We start from the raw sequence: 18,846 nt of genomic DNA on the forward strand, positions 1-18,846 counted from the left end.
AAATATAAAAAGAGAAAATAGAGAAAAGTGTTAAAGTAACACCAAGAGTGTGGGAAGAAAAGGAAAAATTCTATACCCAGGATCTTTTAGCCTATGTAATCAGGATTAGTGTCAGGTAAACTTGAAAATTAGTAATATAAAATGTTCTTTATTTTAGTCACTCCAGCCCAAAATCTCAGAGCTCCCTAGTAAGAATTTCCATTGTAGCAAATCAGTAACTTGATAGGTAGAAAAGTACCAAAAATTCTGAATCATAGTTCCTATTTTTGGATATATGACACTCTCCATTATGGCAAATTCCAGAAATGTTTGCTTATAGCTAACATAATCCCACTCTCCATTTCTTTTTGACTATGCCATCTTTGTCCACTCCCTATTAGTTTATGTTATTTACTATGCTTGAGAATATCTAAGTTTCAATCAGTAAAGATCTTTACTTTTAAAATAAAAAGATTTGGAGGTAATTACAATATATATATGTTAAAAGTTTTTCATCCCTGCATCTGAATTTACATGCTACTGTTTTTCCAGTGGAAATTTCTTTGCAGAGAATCATTTAATAGAGACCAAATTAAATTCCTCCCAAAGATTTTATTGAAAATAAGACAATCTTGTACACCTTTATAAGCCATTTCGATTTCTTAGTGTATATTTCATACATGCTTGTGCTTTTCACAGGAAATCTCAGTCAGCATCAGAATGTCTACATTTCCCTTGTGTTCCTGTAAGAACTTCTTTGTGCAAAGCACATTCGTCTGTGGACTTGAACTATCTTTGTCTTGTCCCAAGAGGTCTTCTGAAGGATAATGGATTTTCCTTTTTCAAAACTTCTGAAAAAACCAACGAAATGCATGGGTCCTTTATAAATTATTATTATTATTAATCTGCTCTCGAAAGCCTCCTCACTGACACATGACCTCAGTGCAGCCGCCTCCTCCTGGATGCGGCTCAGCAATCCCTACAAGGCAAGGAACCGTCCAAACATCTGATTTCTACGTTGTTGAACCAGAGAGACGTCTGCGAGGGCCATGCTACTCTGGGCACTTGTTTATCTTGGGTTTAGTTAGTGTGTTACAGAAATATATTAGACCCTCAATCCCAGGAGGAAATTGAAACTGTGAGAAAGACAAAATCTGGCTGACCTTCCGCAAAAACAGGCAGCCAACCCTGCTGAGACAAGGCAGAGGCAGGAACAGAGGCCAGGACTACAGAGTTTTTGTCTTGGAGGATCATGATTTGTTAAAAATAAAAAAGAAGAAGAAGAAATGTTTAACTAGGGCAGGAGTGACTCAGCTACACCCTCTCATTTCATCTGCGTTCTGCAGATAATGAATGGCAACGTGTAATCTATATGGGTAACAGTGTCAATGAGAGATCAAGATTATACATGATACTTGCTAAATTTGTTATGCCTCATTAGTGTTGTGGCTTATTACGGAGAGCTCTGCCGTTCCCCAGCATTCCCTCATGGGCTGTCCTGATGGATAACGCAAATAAAGATGGGAAAGGCACCGATGACACAGCGCTCCTGCCGCATTTGTCAGGGACCTAGTTAACTGGATTAGGTATGCTCTGCATTTTCTAGCACCCCCACATATTGATCGGAATTTATGGTCACGCTCAATTAGCACTACAGGATTTGCCGCAGTAGTGTTCTCTTAAGGTACTAATCACACCCAAGCCCAGGTTCCTAAAGTGTATCAAAATGTCATTTGTCTAAACAGTCAGTGGCCATTTGGATGTTTAATTGAAGTAAGATGTTATAAAGAGCTTGGTTTGGGAAAGATGTTTTAAAAAGTGAAGAACATTCTTCTCAGAGGCAGATGACGAGAGCAAAGCATTCAACATGTACTGATTTAAAACTGCAGATTCATCTGAACGCCAGAGAGACAGTCTTCAGTTGGGATGATCTAGGAGTTCCCGCTTGCTGGACACTCAGTGACTGATAGTTTGTTGGGGAGTCATGCTCCCCACATAGCTTCGAATGTGTCACCTCGAATGTGGTGTGGTTTACATGCAGATGAAGCTAAAAGATGGGCTGTTAGTATCACGCTCTTTCAGCCTTTTGAGGAGCAATGATGTAGCACATTGAAAAGGTGGACGGAGATGAGTGTCCGACAGCCTGCTTTTACCTTAATTGGTTCTATTTATTCTTTTCATAATGACCCCAATGCCCAATAACCCTGTTACTTGTATTTATCCAATGAAAGTTTTTGAGAACTCCTTACTTAATTGATTATTCATGTGTTTATCTTTTAATACTCACAATACACTTTCCTTGGGTATTTTTCATCAGAATTTATTTGTGGTTGAAATTATTAAAATCTTAGCTTTCTTTTGAACCTGTGGTTTAAACCGTATATTTGGCTAAAATTCTTAGAAAAATCCTGTGGATTTCCCTCTTTTTAAAAATTACATTGGTCATCCAGTGGCTGCTTAAAATCTGTGAATTTCTTTTCATTTTATATGGAAGGCTGAGAGACAAAGGATGGTGAAGACGAATTTCCAATCTGCTGTTTCACTTCAGAAATGCTCACAACAGCCCCAGGCCAGACTGAAGCCAGGAACCCAAAACTTAATCTGAGTCTCCAACACGGGTGGAAGAACTTGGGTGTTTGAGCCATCACTTCCAGGGTGCACAGCTGGAGGAGGCTGGATTGAAAGTGGAGCTAGGGGGCCCAGTGCAATAGCCTAGTGGCTAAATTCTCACCTTGCATCTGCCAGGATCCAATATGGTTATTTGTTTGTGTCCCAGCTGATTCACTTCCCTTCCAGCTCCCTACATGTGACCTGGGAAAATAGTCAAGCATGACTCACAGCCTTGGGACACTGCATCCGTGTGAGAGACCCAGAAGAAGCTCTTTGCTCCTGGTTTCAGATCAGCTCAGTTGCAGCCATTGCAGCCATTTGGGGAGTGAATCAGTGGATGAAAGATCTTTCTGTGTCTTCTTTATGTAAATTTGCCTTTCCAATAAAATAAAATATTTATTTGTAAAAAAAAAAAGAAAAATGAAGGAAGGAAGGAAAGGAAGAAGCGGGCAGGGGAAGGAGAAGGGAGAGGAGCTAGGATTCAGACAAGGCGCTGCAGTGTGGGTAGCAGCTGCTCCAAGTGGCAACTTAGGCACCATGCCAGACAGCATCCTGATGCTGTGAGTTTCTATGGAGACCTGTGTTTGTGAATGTAAAGTTTTCATCCTCCACTAGAGTTAGAATTGAAAATATCAGGGCTGACACCAAGGCATAACAAGCTAACCCTCTGCCTGCCTGTGTCCCACACGATTGCCAGTTCGTGTCCCAGCTGTTCTGTTTTCAAGGCAGCTCCATGCTGATGGATTGGGGAAACTGGAGGATAGCCCAAGCCCTTGCCCCCTTGTGGGAGACTGGAAAGAAGCTCCTGGCTTTAGATCAGCCCAACTCTGACCAATGTGGTCATTTGTGGGAGAAAACCAGTGGCTGGCAACTGTCTCTCTGTAAAATCTGCCTTTCAAATAAAAGCAAATACATCTTTGAAAAAAGTTTAAAATACCTTTATGCCTACACCTGAATTCTAGCCTCAATTAATTGCCCCTGACAGACAGCCACCATATTTTAGGAAACTCTTCAGTCATTTTTAAGATACAGCAGCAGTTAATAGTCATTGGTGTAAGCCAAATACCTAAAAGAAGAAGAAATTCTGAAATGAAATTTAATTTTGGAAACAGAATGAAGGCGGATTCACCTGGTTGGAAAGGGAAAATGAAGATAATGCTAACAAATGCCATTTTTTGTATATGGACTGGAAAAAGGAAATTTAGGAGAATGTTAAGGAAACAGTGTGTTTTTAGCAACTCTTAAATAAGCAGAAGAGAGAGTGAGTGAGTGTGTGTGTGTGTGTGTGTGTGTGTGTGTGTGTGTGTGTGTGTGTGTTTCAGTAGAGATTTAGACAGGAGCAATACTTAGCTGTACGAGGTGGAATCACCTCAGAGATACCCTTATCTGACTCCTAGGTTCTAATTCAAGCTCCTGTGTTCTAACACTGCTTCGTTTGAAGAAACTAAGGTAGCAGAAGACTAAGCAGATAATAGTAGATTAATATGCTCGTTAGATAAAAAAACATCGTCTGGGGAGCCATGCATTTCAGTGTGACTCAGGACCCTCCACCGGCTCACTTTGGGTATTCACCACTGTGTACCTTTCTGAAAGGTCTGAGGGTGAAATTTATAGTAGGTCGACGCAGACTTTGTAACCAAGTCTAGAATTAACTAGGATTTTTTTTTACAACTGTGTTGAAATGGAAACTAAATGTTAGAAAAACAGCCCCAATTCGTGCTTGTGTGTGTATGGGGAGACAGAGTACAAATTCATCAATGAAAAGCTTGACTGTAAATAAAATACTTGTCTTAATTTATGGAAAGAATCTGTGAGTGTGGAAGTGTATTAGCCTTTCAAAGTTATCCATTCTCATGGTGGCCTGGCTGTCTGAGTCCAAAATCAATAGGAACAGTGTGAAACAGGAAATGAAACACGTCAAGAGATGAGTTCACAAGCATTAATCTCCAGCACAATGCTTATGTCAGAAACACTGCACTGTAACTGATTATAATTTAACAGCAGTTGTTTCTTCCATGCTAGGATTTAGTAAACTACAGAGATTTTTTTCAGAGGTAATTAACTTGGGAGTTTTATACTTAGTCATTCAACAAACAGCTCAGTGCTTACCACGTGCCAGCAAAAGTACTGGGCACTCAAAACAAAATTGAACAGCATTTCAGGCTTAATAGTATTAGTTTCAAAGTTTGAGAATCAGACAATGATTCCCAGAAAGAAGTACTTTCTTCCAGGTCAGTTAATATTTGTGTTTAATCAAAACAAAATTGGCAACAAAAACCATACATACACATGAATACACCCACATATGTACATGCATATCTATATAATGTATACACATGAGACATGTTTTGTTTCTTCTCTTGTGTATGTGTATCACATTTTCTGCAATATCCAATTTCTTTACCTAGCTTTGCAAATTTATCAGTGACTTCCAGTATTCTAAAAAGTAGCTGAAGCTGTGACTAGCAGCCACAAATGAGTCAGTGATTACACCATGAAAGATGTTGTGCACCATAAACTGTAGAGGACGGATGAGTGACTCACATTAGGTTTTGGATCCAACATGATGGCACAGGTCAAGACTAAAGGAGAACGGGAGGGTTTGCAAGGTGCTTTGAGGCAAAAGATGCTTGAGGGGCAGAATAATTTGCAGATGTCAAACTAGCCTCACTGTGAATTTCTTATTTAAAAAAATAGCAGTTCTATTGTGTTAGTGGGGATAAATCAAATGATAATCATGGTGTTGGCTTATGACATAAAGACCAAGAGAGCTCATAAATGTTTACATGTTCGGTTCAGTTTTGTGACTATAGTTGATGAAGTGCTAAAATGTAGTGTGAGTTTTTTCAGGAACACACTGATGTGGAAACAATGGCACCATCATAAACATTATTTACACTAAAAAAATAAATCCAAAATCAAAAGAATTGTTTTAAAAATGCTATTTGCTTACAAAACTTACTGTTCCCCAGGATATGTCTTGCTTCTTTGTGAAGAAAAAATTTAGGTACCTAAAAAAAAGTGAAATTATAGGTAAATAGATATACATAGACTTGTTGGACAGATCTACAGCATGGAAGGTTGTTCAAATGAACTAATGAAGAAAAAATAAACAACTCATGAATCAAGTAAAGTTAGTAAAACATGTATATTTCTAAAATGACATTTCTTATGGTGTATATCCAGTTTAAATAAGATGGTAATTACTTGAATACTGCAATTTTCTAAACTGTATTTTAGATAAACAATGCTTTTGAAGCTAATATTATGAAGAATTACATTATTCAGCAAATGTGGTTTGGGATTGATTATTCCTGTAAAAAAAAGTTCTGGTGGTACAGTAGTAAATGATAGAATTTTCTGGATTTATCAGTCAGATTAAGACACTTGGAAAATGAAGAAAATAAAATGTTGCTTCCTTTATTGACAAAATTTTCTCGCAAGAATAAAACCAGTGGAGCAAATGGATTGTCTAGTAACAGAGCCAAGAATGTAGAAGGTCTACAATCTGATTACTTTATATAGGATATTTCTTTGGTATTCAGATTTCTAATGAGTTATCACTCTAATATACTGTGATCAGGTAGCCATAAAAAGATCTCAAGTACTTGGATTGCTGTATAAAATCATAATATTTCTTAAAGATAAATTCATTTTAGCCCAACCTAAAATACAGATTTGTTTGATTTCTTCATATTTTCTGTACACTCACTAATATTGATATATACAGGAAATAACATAGGAAATGTGGAAAGAATATGCATAATGAACCAGTAATGATTCTGCAGAATGGAAATTCAGTTTTGGGAATTTTAATATGCTTATATTTATCTGAACTTGCTATGAGATCTTTATAAAGTACTTAGCTAAAACTCTAGTATGACGTTGGTAGAATTCAAATGTGATAAAGAAAACTAAACCTTTTTAGTTTCTTTTTTTAAAAAAATAGAGAATAGCTGTATCTTGCAGGAATGTTGTTAGACTTAAAAAGCATGGATTCAAAAATTATACCTGCATGATGGCCCAGTAGGTCAAAGTTAGGTGGTACAGTACTAGAAGGATTTCTCATTTTCTTAACTGTTGTATACAACATCACATCCCTAAGGCTAGGGGGAAAATGTACCTATTTCTTTAGAAAAATTCCAGGAGTAGATATTTCATTTATTTCATTTCTCATCAGGAAGCCAATAACATGTTAACTGTTTGCCATGAGAGACCAAATTCTCATTTTATTTTGTCTTCTGTGAAGCATATCTAAATGTGAACTTGCTTTTGAAGTAAATTTTTCAAATGATTTCACTTAGGTAATCTCCAGGGCTGAGAAACACAATAAATATAACAGTAAAATACATAAATTCTTTGTACTTGGTCAGTTTCTTAACAAGAATATTACCCTGAGGCAAACAACAGACTAAAAATGGGCTAAGCACTTTGTCCAAAAGGTTAACAAGAAAATCCAGGCATCGGTTCACTTAAGATTACCAAATGTTACTGTGTATTTGCTGTATGCCAGGCAATGTGCTAGAATTGTTGGATTAAAAAGGTGAGAAAGTGTAAACCACTCCATAGAGTTTGTCATTTACAGGAAAGTATAATTTGCACAAATATGTATATTGTTAAAATGATCATCACTGCATAAAGAACACAGAAGGAATCTCAACTAATTTGTTAAATGTTTCTAATGACCAGAATAGTACACATGAAGAGTACAGATTTTGTATTTGGGTTCTTGCTTGGCTGCTGACTGTATGACAGTGAACAAAGCAGTGGACTTGGTGAGACTTAGTTTTGTCTGGAAATGGGACAATAATAGGGGTAACAGTAAAGGCAAAATTAAAGAAGATAACAGTTGAGCAGTTTTTCTTATTTTTCCTAACACAGGCTATATTCTCCATAATTCGAATCTCTTTCTCTCTTTCTTTGTAACCTACAAGTTTCTTGCACAATAATATCTTAAAATATTTGTAGTTGCTATTATTACACAGCAAGGTCTTGAGCTCTGCATAAAGCTAATATTTCTTAAGTGCATGTTATACGCTAAGCAGTCTGCTAAAATGTGCCTGCTGTCAGGGAAAGTAGAGGATTGTCTAAAAACTATGCATAATGAAAAACTGTGCATACGTGTGACAAGTTTGTGTAAAAGGACCCTCGTGTGTGGGATGAAGAGATGATGAACAGAGTTGGAAAGTAAAGATGCATGTGGGAATAGTGAGCAAAGTAAATTGGGTGACTTTGATAGGGGAGATTGCGGGATCTGGAATTAGTGTAGGTGGATGCAGGATACAAGGGTAGATTTTAGAGCAACCGTTTCCTGAGTTTTGAGAGAGGGGGGCAGTGACCATCTATGGGAAGAGAAAAAGCTTACAGAGTGGTTTATTCAGTGCACAAAGTAGCTGAAGTAGGGAAGAACTTTACCAAATAGAGATAGAAGGCGAGTGTCTAAAATCTAGTGACTAGTGACAGTGCTGAAAAAGGAAGGCACAAAATGAAGACATTGGGCCAGCTAACAGGGAACACTGTAAGGCACAGTCGTTTTGCATAAAGAAATTGCAGGATGCATATTCTGGGCTCTATCTGTCACTATGCGTTTCCTCTTGAGTGGGTTTTTGGAAACAATGGGAAGAAGCCACCTCAGTGAAGATCCTGTGGCTGCAGGGGTAGGCATTGGGCACAGTTGTCGGACTTCTGCTTTGGATTTCCACATTGCATATTCTAGTGTCTGGCTCAAGTATAGCTGCTTGGCTCCCCTGCTAAGGTACATTGTACGGGGCAGCAGATGTTGGCTCAAGGACTTGAGTCGCTGCCACATACACCGGGGCCTCTGGTGGAGTTCCTTGCTCCTGGTTTTGACCTGAGCTGGCTCCGCTTATTTCAAGTACTTAGGAAGTGAGCCAGCAGAGGGACGGTCTTACTCACTGACTCTGCAGTTAGTAAAAGCGTGCAGAAATATGGAAGCCGAGATGACGGTGGTGATGATAAAATAAGATTGTATGGATTTTATGTGGCTTTGTCGATTTGTAATATCCATAGCACTGTGGAAACTTGATATGAGGCAGTCATAGGGGGTGAAGTGAAAACAATGTGCGTAGACCTTATTTTCAAGATGTTTGTGGGAGAGCAGGAAAAAGAGGGAGGGCGGGGGGAGGGAAGACTGCAGGAAGGTTGTAGGACCATGGGGATTTTTAGAAGTTGTGTTTGCTTCCTTTTTATAGATATGCACAGTAAGTTACTAGTAATAGTGGAAAAAGTAAGGAAGATAGCCAAAGTTCTGTGAAGGCAAGAGGGGATCTGGTGTCCAGATGAACTTTGCACAAATGAGAAATTCATCATCATTCATTGTAGGAGCGAAAATACAGGCTGAATTTTAGCCGTGGCTTGAGAAGCTAGGAGTTTTCAGTCCTATTGATTATAATGCATAGAGCATTTTAAGTTGAGGATATTAAGTAAAATTGGTGAAGAAAGAATATTGCAAGACAGAGGGATTCTAAACATAGAGGAGAATGTGTGAAATAGACATCTTATTGAATGGAGAAGGGAAAATAGAAGTAATTAATGAAATTGTTGGGCAGTTACATAGCCACTAAGATTCACAATTACTTAATATGAGTCAGTTTAAAAAGTTGAGTAATATTGTTCAACAGCATTCAGCTAATTAGGTGATGACATAAGGGAGTAAGTGAATAGTTTCATCTGTGACTGAAATTGGAACTGTTCCAGACAGTGACAGTGGATAAAGAAATACCTTACGGGAAGTGACTTTAATGGTGCAGCACGATCCATGTAATCCAAGGTGGTTAGAATGTGAGTAAACACAGCAGGTAGAAACCTCAAATTTACATTGCATATTATTTGGGATGCAAAGAAACCAAGTTAGAATACAAAAGCAGGGGGAAATGTAAATGAATACTAGTTTAGGACATTCACACACCTTTTTTTTTTTTAGATGTTCCACATGTACAGTACTGAATGGTAGAAGCACAGAGCCCACTATTTGGTAACTGCAGAATAGAACAATGAAAGCAGAAAAAAACAGAATCTGAACTTGAAGACCTAGCAGTAGGCATCATTCAAAATGAAGCACATAGTGTAAAGTAGACTACAGTTACAGTAAGAGACGCAATATCAGGCCAGCTGTGCAGTCTACATGCGTTTAAGCAGAATTCCAGAAAGAAACCATATAGGGGGAAGAGAAAAAAATAATTTAAAATAATACCAAAAGTTGCAAATTAAAAAATTTAAACATTTGAAAAATAATTAAAACTTATAGATCCAAGAAATCTGTGAATTACAATCAGAATGCATACTAAAATACAGTCATGTGGGCATGCATATGAACATTTATCAAGTCATTCACCAATCAAATTTCCTAAAAGCAAGTCAAGAAAGTAGCTTTGTAAGCCAAAGAGGAATAAAAGGACATATCACATAGGGCAAAATAAAAACAACAGAACGTTATAAAACCAAAAGATTGTTAGAGCAAATGCATGATTTTAACAAGGTTGCAGAATAAAACATTATTTTATAGAAATCTGTTGTTCTAAAGCCAAATAATCATAATAGAAAACATTTAATACCTTCCGCAGTAGCACAAGGTAGTATGAAATACAAATAAGTTTGGCACAAATGTATGTGTTACATGCATTGAGCATTTCAAAACTGAGAGAAATTAATGCTATTTGAGAAAATATAGAGCTGTAACATATTCATGCATTGAATAATTAGGATTGTTGAAGTGTCACAACTTTAAGACTTGTCAGTAATTTAATGTGATCTCAAACAAAATCCTTGCAGGATTTTTATTCATAGGAATTGACAAAATGTTTTTGAAATTTGAAAATAAAATACCTAGTCTAGCTCTACCCAGGCCCAACCAAATGAAACCAGGCGAAACCAAAGCCAAACTAAACAAACAAAGCCTTGAAAGAAGTGATACAGTTGGAAGAATGCTATTTCATTTCAACACTTGAACAATATTTTTCCAAAGAAGGACTATGGAGCACCAGTTAGTCCATAAGATAATAAAATCAATTGATAGGTAAGAATAAAATCTACATTAAAATATCCCTGTATATACTCTAAGAACAACATTTAATAGCATATATTAAAAGATTGAGAGCCTTGTATGTGTCTGAGGGTGATGTAAAATGATTTACAACCCACATTGTAAATTAATTTTTAGGGTTTTTTTTTAATTAAATATTGATTTACCATGTGATTCAGCATTTCTGCCAGATAGAAACCCAAGGAGAATGAACCATATATTCACACAACAACTTAAATATTAAAATTCATAACTCAGGAATTCATAGCAAAAACTCTAGTGTCCATAATTTGATGATTGGGCACATATAATGAGGTATATCCATGTAATAGAATGCTCTTCAGTATTACAGTAGAATGATACACAAATATTGTCTATAGCATTGATGTACCTTGAAAAGTTGCTAATCTAAAGAATCTGTCCAATAAATGAAAATTGTATTTATTCAGAATGTTCAGAATTTGGAAAGCCACAGAGACAGAAAGTAGATTAGAGGTTGCCAGAAGCTTAGGGAGGTGAGAGGGAACTGTGTATAGCATGTGTATATTTTCTATATATACACTTACATATAATATACATGTATTATTTTGGAGAGTAGGGAGTATGTGAAATGTTTTACAACATTGTGAGTATATTAGTATCCATTGAATTATATACATCTTAGTAAGGTGATTGTTATTATATGTGAAACATGAATCTATTTTAAAATGTATGAGTTCTGATGATAAATGTTAAGACTATAAAATTCTAGAAGAAAATAGAGTGTTTCAGTGACTTGAGTCTGGCGCACACTTTTAAAATTCCACTTTTAAATACCTTAACTATAAAAGACCAAAAAATGTACCAGATTCATCTATTTTTGAAGTTATATAACTACATGGCAGTGCATTGTCCATGCCTACAATGTCAGGAAACACTTAAATAGCAGAATGATGGACTGTGACCGATTGTGAGGACTATACTATTGTTACAGTATAGCTGGGTGGAAGGGGAAATGGGTAGGGAGGAAGAAAAATCCCTGAATCTATGAAACTGTATCATGGAGTAGTAGAATAAATAAGTAATTAAAAAAAAGATTTAATAAAGCGTTAGTTTCAGAAAATATCCTTCTAGTGCATGAGGACAAGCACATTCACATAAGTGTACGAAAGCACTGAGTACATGATCTCTCTGACCTAAAAATAACAATTCAGGGATAGAAAAATAGCATCTCTATCTCATAAGATTGAGATATACAAACCTTGAATATGAAAAATTGTAGTTTCAGCTTCCTTATAACACTAAATAGAAAGGATGTTTGTTTATCCCTAGAGTTCAATGTATTCCTAGAGATCTAATCAAAAGTGTGAGACATAAAAATGTAGTAAGTATATGATATGCATAATGACAATAAAATGATTATGTTACTGTATAAATATCTTTACTTGAACAAGAATTCAAATACATGATAAGATGAAAATAATGTTCACACTAGTGGTAAATATAAAATCTGATGATTTAGCATACAAAAGAAAACAAAATGTGGATGGTTGAGATTTCCAATTTTGGTAAGAAAAATTGAACAAAATGAGAGAAACTCTTCTCTACAATGGGAAGATTTAATATTGTGAAAAACAATCTACTCTAAGTTGGTTTATGAATTGAATATAATACCAATCAGAATTCTACCTGGAATGTTATAATATGATCATTGTACTTTAAAATCATATGAAAATAAGCTACAAAAAACGGAACGACTGAAGAGCTCAAAGAGGGAACATCTGTCCCTGTAGATGTGTTTGAATACCTCAGTGTGGCAATGCAAAGTGTTCTTGGACACAAAATGGAGGAGAACTTAGAGAAAGAACTAATTTTCTATGGCTGCATAATACAAATGAAGTCAGTTCTTGGGAAAGTTCAAGGAAGATGTAATTAAAAGATGATTTTGGCTCAGAATCTTTTGAAATGCTTGAATATCAGCTGTCTTCAAAAAGTCCATGGAAATCAGTGGCATGAAAAAACCATTCATGTATTTCACATTTTTTGCACAAAAATACAGTTCGTAATTCCATTTTTCATGAACTTTCTGAAGTTTCCTAAATGATTAAAATGGCACCAAAAGTTAATGAAGAAAAACAGGATATCTAGCAGATGGCATTGAGAAACTGGGTCACTACACAGATCATTCTAACCTCATGCTGTATTTTGAAACAATGAATTCCTGGTAAAATAAAACCTAAATGAGAAAGGAGAAAGAAGAATAAAGCAATTTTATTTATTTTTCTTAAAGATTTATTTTCTTTTTATTGGAAAGTCAGATGTACAGAGAGGAAGATCCTTCATCTGTTGATTCACTCCCCAAGTGGCTGCAACAGCTGGAGCTGAGCTGACCTGAAGCCAGGAGCCCGGAGCCTCTTCTGGGATGCCATGTAGGTGCAGGGTCCCGAGGCTTTGGGCCATCCTCGACTGCCTTTCCCAGGGCAGAAGCAGGGAACTGGATGGGCGGCAGGGCTGCTGACATTAGAACCAGTGCCCACATGGGATACCTGCACACGCAGTTCGAGCACTTTAGCTGCTAGGCCACCATTGCCAGACCCAGAAGACATTTTAGTATCGGGGATTCCTTACTATAAACCAGTGAACATTTATGAGTGTTGCAAAAGATTAAAGACCAAAGTAAACACAAAATGATGCATTAAAATAAATATTTGATGTCTAAAATAGAATTATGCTTGTATTGTATGAGAACTTGCAAATTAGTAGAAAAAATGTAAAAATGGATAAACAATTGGTCTACAAAAAGGGAACAAAATAGCTAGCACAAATAATCTTTTAGCTATCACTAGTCATGAGAATAATGCAAAATGAATCAAAGTAATAACTTAGAACCATCATCATTCAAACATTAGTAAGTTTCATCAATACCAGGTGCACTAAAGATGCAGGGCAATGCAATATGCACTGTTGCTTAGGAAGGATGACATGCTCTGGTCATTTTAGAGGGAATCTGGCAGTGCTTAATCTCTCTTAAGAGTATGTATAACCCTGACCAAGCAGCTCTTTCTCACATGCCTGTAGAGACTTGCACGCATTGGCTTACCAAAGTTCACATCTGTTTTGTTTTTGTTCTGTTTTAGCAGGGAATTGGAGACATGCTGTTTGTCCACTACTGGTAGAACAGATAGTTAAAATACAGCAGATACATACAATTGAACACCAGTGAACAAAAGTCAGGCAGAACCAATTCAACACATACACACCAATACAAGCTGAGTGGCAACACAACAGAGCCCTGTATAAAGTATGATTCACATCACGTAAAATCTATGCAGTGGGTGTTATAGCAGACTCAGTGCAGATCTTGCCCATAGGGAAGAAAATAGGCTTTTTAGACTAATGATTAAGACACTGGTTAGGATGTCCCCATGTCACATTGGAGCTCCTGGGTTCAGTTCCTCTTTCAGCTTCCTGTCAAGGTGGACCTTGGAAGGCAGTGGTGATGGTACAATTGGTGAGGTTCCTGCCGCACGCATGTGATTAAATGGAGTCCTGTCTTCTGACTGTGGCCGTCGTGCAGTACTGGTCACTGCAGCCATTTGGAGTCCAGTCAATGGATAGAAGATAGATTTCTCTTTCCTTCTCTGTCCCTTAAATTTGTTTATCTTAAGGAATTAGCCAGGGGGAGAAGAAAGAAATGAAAATGGAGCTGAGGAAAATAAACATAAATGAAATGAAAGAGGAAATCTTGTGTGGACTGAAGCGGGCAATGCACCAAGCAGTGTGAGAAATACGTTACATTGGAATCTGCAGTTCTCAGCCCAGGAGCAGGAGGGGAAGGGGCTGATGCACAGTGAGTGGTAAGTTCAGGGGTTTCAGAGGCAGCAGAATTGTTGCGAGCACAGAATCATACTCAGGTTCAGATAAGACATGGAGAACAGGATGCATAGTTCCAGGATGATGGAACTAAACAAAGCGGGCCAGTGGAGACATGGAAAGTTAGACACTTGTTCCCAGTAGTGTTTTGAGAAGCAGATGAGGGACAAGCACAGTAGCCTAGCAGCTAAAGTCCTTGGCTTGCATGCGCTGAGATCCCATGTGGGTGCCAGTTCGTGTCCTGGCTACTCCACTTACCATCCAGTTCCCTGCTTCTGCCCTGGGAAAGGCAGTCAAGGATGGCCCAAAGCCTCGGGACCCTGCACCTACATGGCATCCCAGAAGAGGCTCCGGGCTCCTGGCTTCAGGTCAGCTCAGCTCCAGCTGTTGCAGCCACTTGGGGAGTGAATCAACAGATGGAGGATCTTCCTCTCTGTATATCTGACTTTCCAATTTAAAAAAAAAAAGGTGAGAATTTGAGGTGCTCTCATGTGATACTTCTCACTTTGTCCTTCATTAGATTCACCGGTGACATGCGTGAGTACTCAGATTGCTAAGGTCGGCTTCCAGGGTTTCTCAGTGGATGTGGTGTTGATGGGGTGACATTCCTACTTGTTCTGAAATCTGCCCTCTGAGAAACAACGCTTTTACTCCTTCAAAGCCAGAAATCTTGAAGCTTCACATAGAATTCTGAAGGTCTAGTTTTTTAAAGGATACTTGATGTATATGAATATTCAATGGAACCTAATGAATCAATGAATAGCCTTTTTTTTTTTTTGGTTGAGAAGAAGGAGTTTTGTGGCAACTTAGAAGACATTTCCAAACTATGCTAATAGCTTCCAGTTTTCAGTTGCACTCACACCTGCCCAGTCTAGTAGCCATATAGAATCAGAGCCAGGGGGAAGGGAGGGGAAGAAAAAATATCCCAAACCAGTTTTGTAAGAAGGACTTCGGTAAACAATGAGCATTAGAGCTGAGTGTTGAAGAAAGTGGAAAGATGAAATGGTGTGATCCACAGTTGGAAGATGAAACTGGGAATTTGTATGATGATCAAGTAGTCTACCAAGTTTTATTTTGATACAGTCATTCATTCTCAAAATGTGCACTGTGTGTGTTTTGAGAAGCCCTGGGTATCTGTGGATCAAAAGAAGATCAAACTGGAAAACAGCTTGACCACATTGAACAGCTTCTTAAAAGCTGGACCAAAGAGCGTGTGCCCTGTTCTGCAGGCAGTAGAGAGCCATTAAAATCTTTGTGCTCTGAAATTACATGATTGGAGCTGCTCTTTAGGGGGACAATTGACAGCATAACCTAACTCAGAATCTTGCCTGGAGGGGGACACCATTAGATTCCGGGCTTGCTATTGAGACAGCAACACAAAGACAGCTCAGCTTTCCGTTTCTCATTTAGGTCTGGGGGACTGCCAGTTCAGGAGCACAAGTTTAATGAAGCTACAATTAAAAGCAAACTTTAAAAACCTCCTGGAAGCCACTGTTCCACAGTAGTAAGAAAGTCATTCTATCCATCTAGGAGAACAAGTGCTGGGGTGCTTCTGTTTCTTGCTTGTTGTTGTGGCAGGAAATTCAGAGATGGATGTCCAGAAAGAGAGAGGAGCTACTTACTTCCAAAGCTTGATGGTAGATTCCCTGTGCTTTTCAAAATACAGCCAGTTCTTACTCTTTTTTTTATGAGGCAGAGAGAGGAGAAACCCCTTCTTTTTTGGTTCATTCCAGAAGTGCTCTCAACTGTTGGCACTGACCTAGACCAAATCTGAGAGTTAGGACCTCAGTGCATGTCTCCACTGTGGGCAACACTTGGGAAACAGAAAAAAAACCTATTGTCTCCTCAGGGTCCCCATGAACAGCAATGTTGGAGTCAGGTACTTGGTTATGGCCTGCAGAGGTGTCTAGTGACCATGCCACACGCCTGTCCCGCATAATGATTCTTTGTATCTAGTTCCGCATAGTGATTCTTTGTAAGACTTGCTTACAAGCGACATTTGGGCTTCAGATGCTTTCAGTAGTAAATTGATGTGTTCTTCAGAAAGATCATCTCATTAAGAAGGGAAATATGGGGATTATTATATAAACCATTATTATATGTTTTAAAAGGCAGAGTTACTAAGAGAAGGAGAGGGGGTAAGCTGTCTTCCATTTGCTGGTTTACTCTCCATGTGGCCACAGTGGTCAAGGTGGGCTACACAGAAACTTGTAGCATCTTCTGGGTCTCCCACGTAGGTGACAAGGGTCATCCCCTGCCCCTTCCTCATGGCAGTGGTTTTAATGGTTCTCTGAAAAGATACCATATAAGCACAAGGAGCTTCCTAGCATCTGTGTTGTTCCATGGCATTTCAAGGGGGCATCACAGATGCATGAAAAATACAGTCCATTTTTATGAATAAGAAAAAAGGACTGTTACGGGAAAAATGGAATAGATTAAAAAAATTTACATCAGGCTTATCCTTTAGTTCCATTTATCCATGAACGTTTTGATTTGGAAACAAGAAGTAACCTGTGAATTCTTGACAGTTGAATAGCCCCCAAATAGAAATGACTGCATAGAAAATCACTACCAACTTCGCAGTCTTGTATGTCTTGCAGGGGACTTAGGGATGTCTAAACTTGAGATAGACTTTCTGTGGGAACAGGCTTTTCTAATATGTTTCCAGAAGCTCAGCTCTACCATCTGGCTGAAGCAGCTGTGAGGAAAACCTTTGTTGTGTTGTTTTGCAGTTTGTTTCTGCTAGTGTCAGACAGAACCTCAATGCAAGAGGAAAAAGATGCAATACAAACAAAATAAAATTATTTAAAAATAAATAATTAGGAGCAGGATATCAGAAGTGCCTAGGAAATCCTTCGTGTGATTTCAAGTTACAGCGGGCATATCAGCATGGCATTTCTGGGGAATGTCCTTCTTCAGGATTTTAATTGGAGAATCAGTTAAAATGATTTTTCTGATCTTAATACTGGATTGTGAATGCAAAACACATACCCAACAATCTAAATACCAATTTTGTAATGTATTAATATTGACAGTTTTTTTGAAGTTCTTTTCATTAGAAATTTAATAAGTCATTTTGAAATGTGTAAAACTAATATATGTTGATGGGAGATGATTGAATCTAAAAATATTCATGAAAGCTATCTGTAATCCCACCATGTAGAAATGGCTTCATGTTTGCTTGCATTGTTTTTTAGTGTTCAGTTTTATATTCTGCTGAGTGCTTGTAACATGGACAGGGACTGTGGTCTTTTTAAATTTTATCTCTTGCTTTGCTTTCTGTGCCTAGTAAGGGTTCAGTAAACATTTGCATTATAGAATATGCAAAATATATAATTAAAATAAAGCACGTATGATATTTATAGTGTAGCATTATTTGTGGATCATTTTGAGGCTAGTTTTATTTAATATTGTTATATATCTAAGTATTTAAGTGACAGCATTGAATTATCTTTCTAAAATTTTTTTTTAAGTTTTTTCCTGAGATGGTTCTATCAGCAGAGGGATTCTCCCTTCCAACCCCACGTCTTTCCCTTCATACGATCACAGTAGTATAGTCCTTGAGCAGTAATCCCAAGTCCAGCATACTGCTGTGTCAGTGTATCATAGCAGTATAGGTAGAGACAGTGGTAGAGAGTTCAGTATCCTGTTGACAAGGTGTATTTAGCAGTTTCTTCTTCCTTTTATTCAGGAGTAGAGATGCATACTGCGACTTATCTTCACTTCCTGATCTGCTGGCTTAACCAGTACACTATTATCATTACCAACATTCTTTTGCATAGACATTTAGAAAAATTTCCTACTTTGTCCTTAAGGTTTAGCCTTAGAAATGGAGTGGTAGTCAGCAAGTGGAATAGTATGGCTTGATATTCTAGGGTGCTTTAAACACTTTGTTGAAAAAAATGGATTTAAAAGACAGTTGCCAAAAATTCCTGTAATCCATGCATGATTTCTTTCACAATCACACTTTCCAAAAACTTTTTGAAAATCTTTTGCCAACATGGGTTTCAAAATTGCTTTGCAGCAAAATAAACTCTTCATTCCATCCTCCAAAAAACATTTTGGAGTATGCTTACATGTAAAATGTTATCTAAAATAAATCTGTTTAATTTTTTGCTTGCTACTGCATTACTGTCCTTGACTTTCTCGTCTTTTTATTTTACCATATTTCTGAATTATTATTTATTTATTTATTTTGCTTTAGTCTTCAAAATGTACAGAGATGTGGAGTATTTTCAGTGTTCTTGCATACCCGGGAATATGTTTTATTTTTAATGTATAAAAGAGAAATTCTCTCTCCTATACTGTAAATTTGTCTCCTTGGATCCCAGCACATAAAGCGCCTTATTGTAAAGGAAAAGCCA

This window comes from Ochotona curzoniae, unplaced genomic scaffold (assembly GCF_017591425.1).
Source record: "Ochotona curzoniae isolate NIBS_2020 unplaced genomic scaffold, NIBS_Ocur_1.0 contig_1482, whole genome shotgun sequence".
NCBI lineage: Eukaryota > Metazoa > Chordata > Mammalia > Lagomorpha > Ochotonidae > Ochotona > Ochotona curzoniae.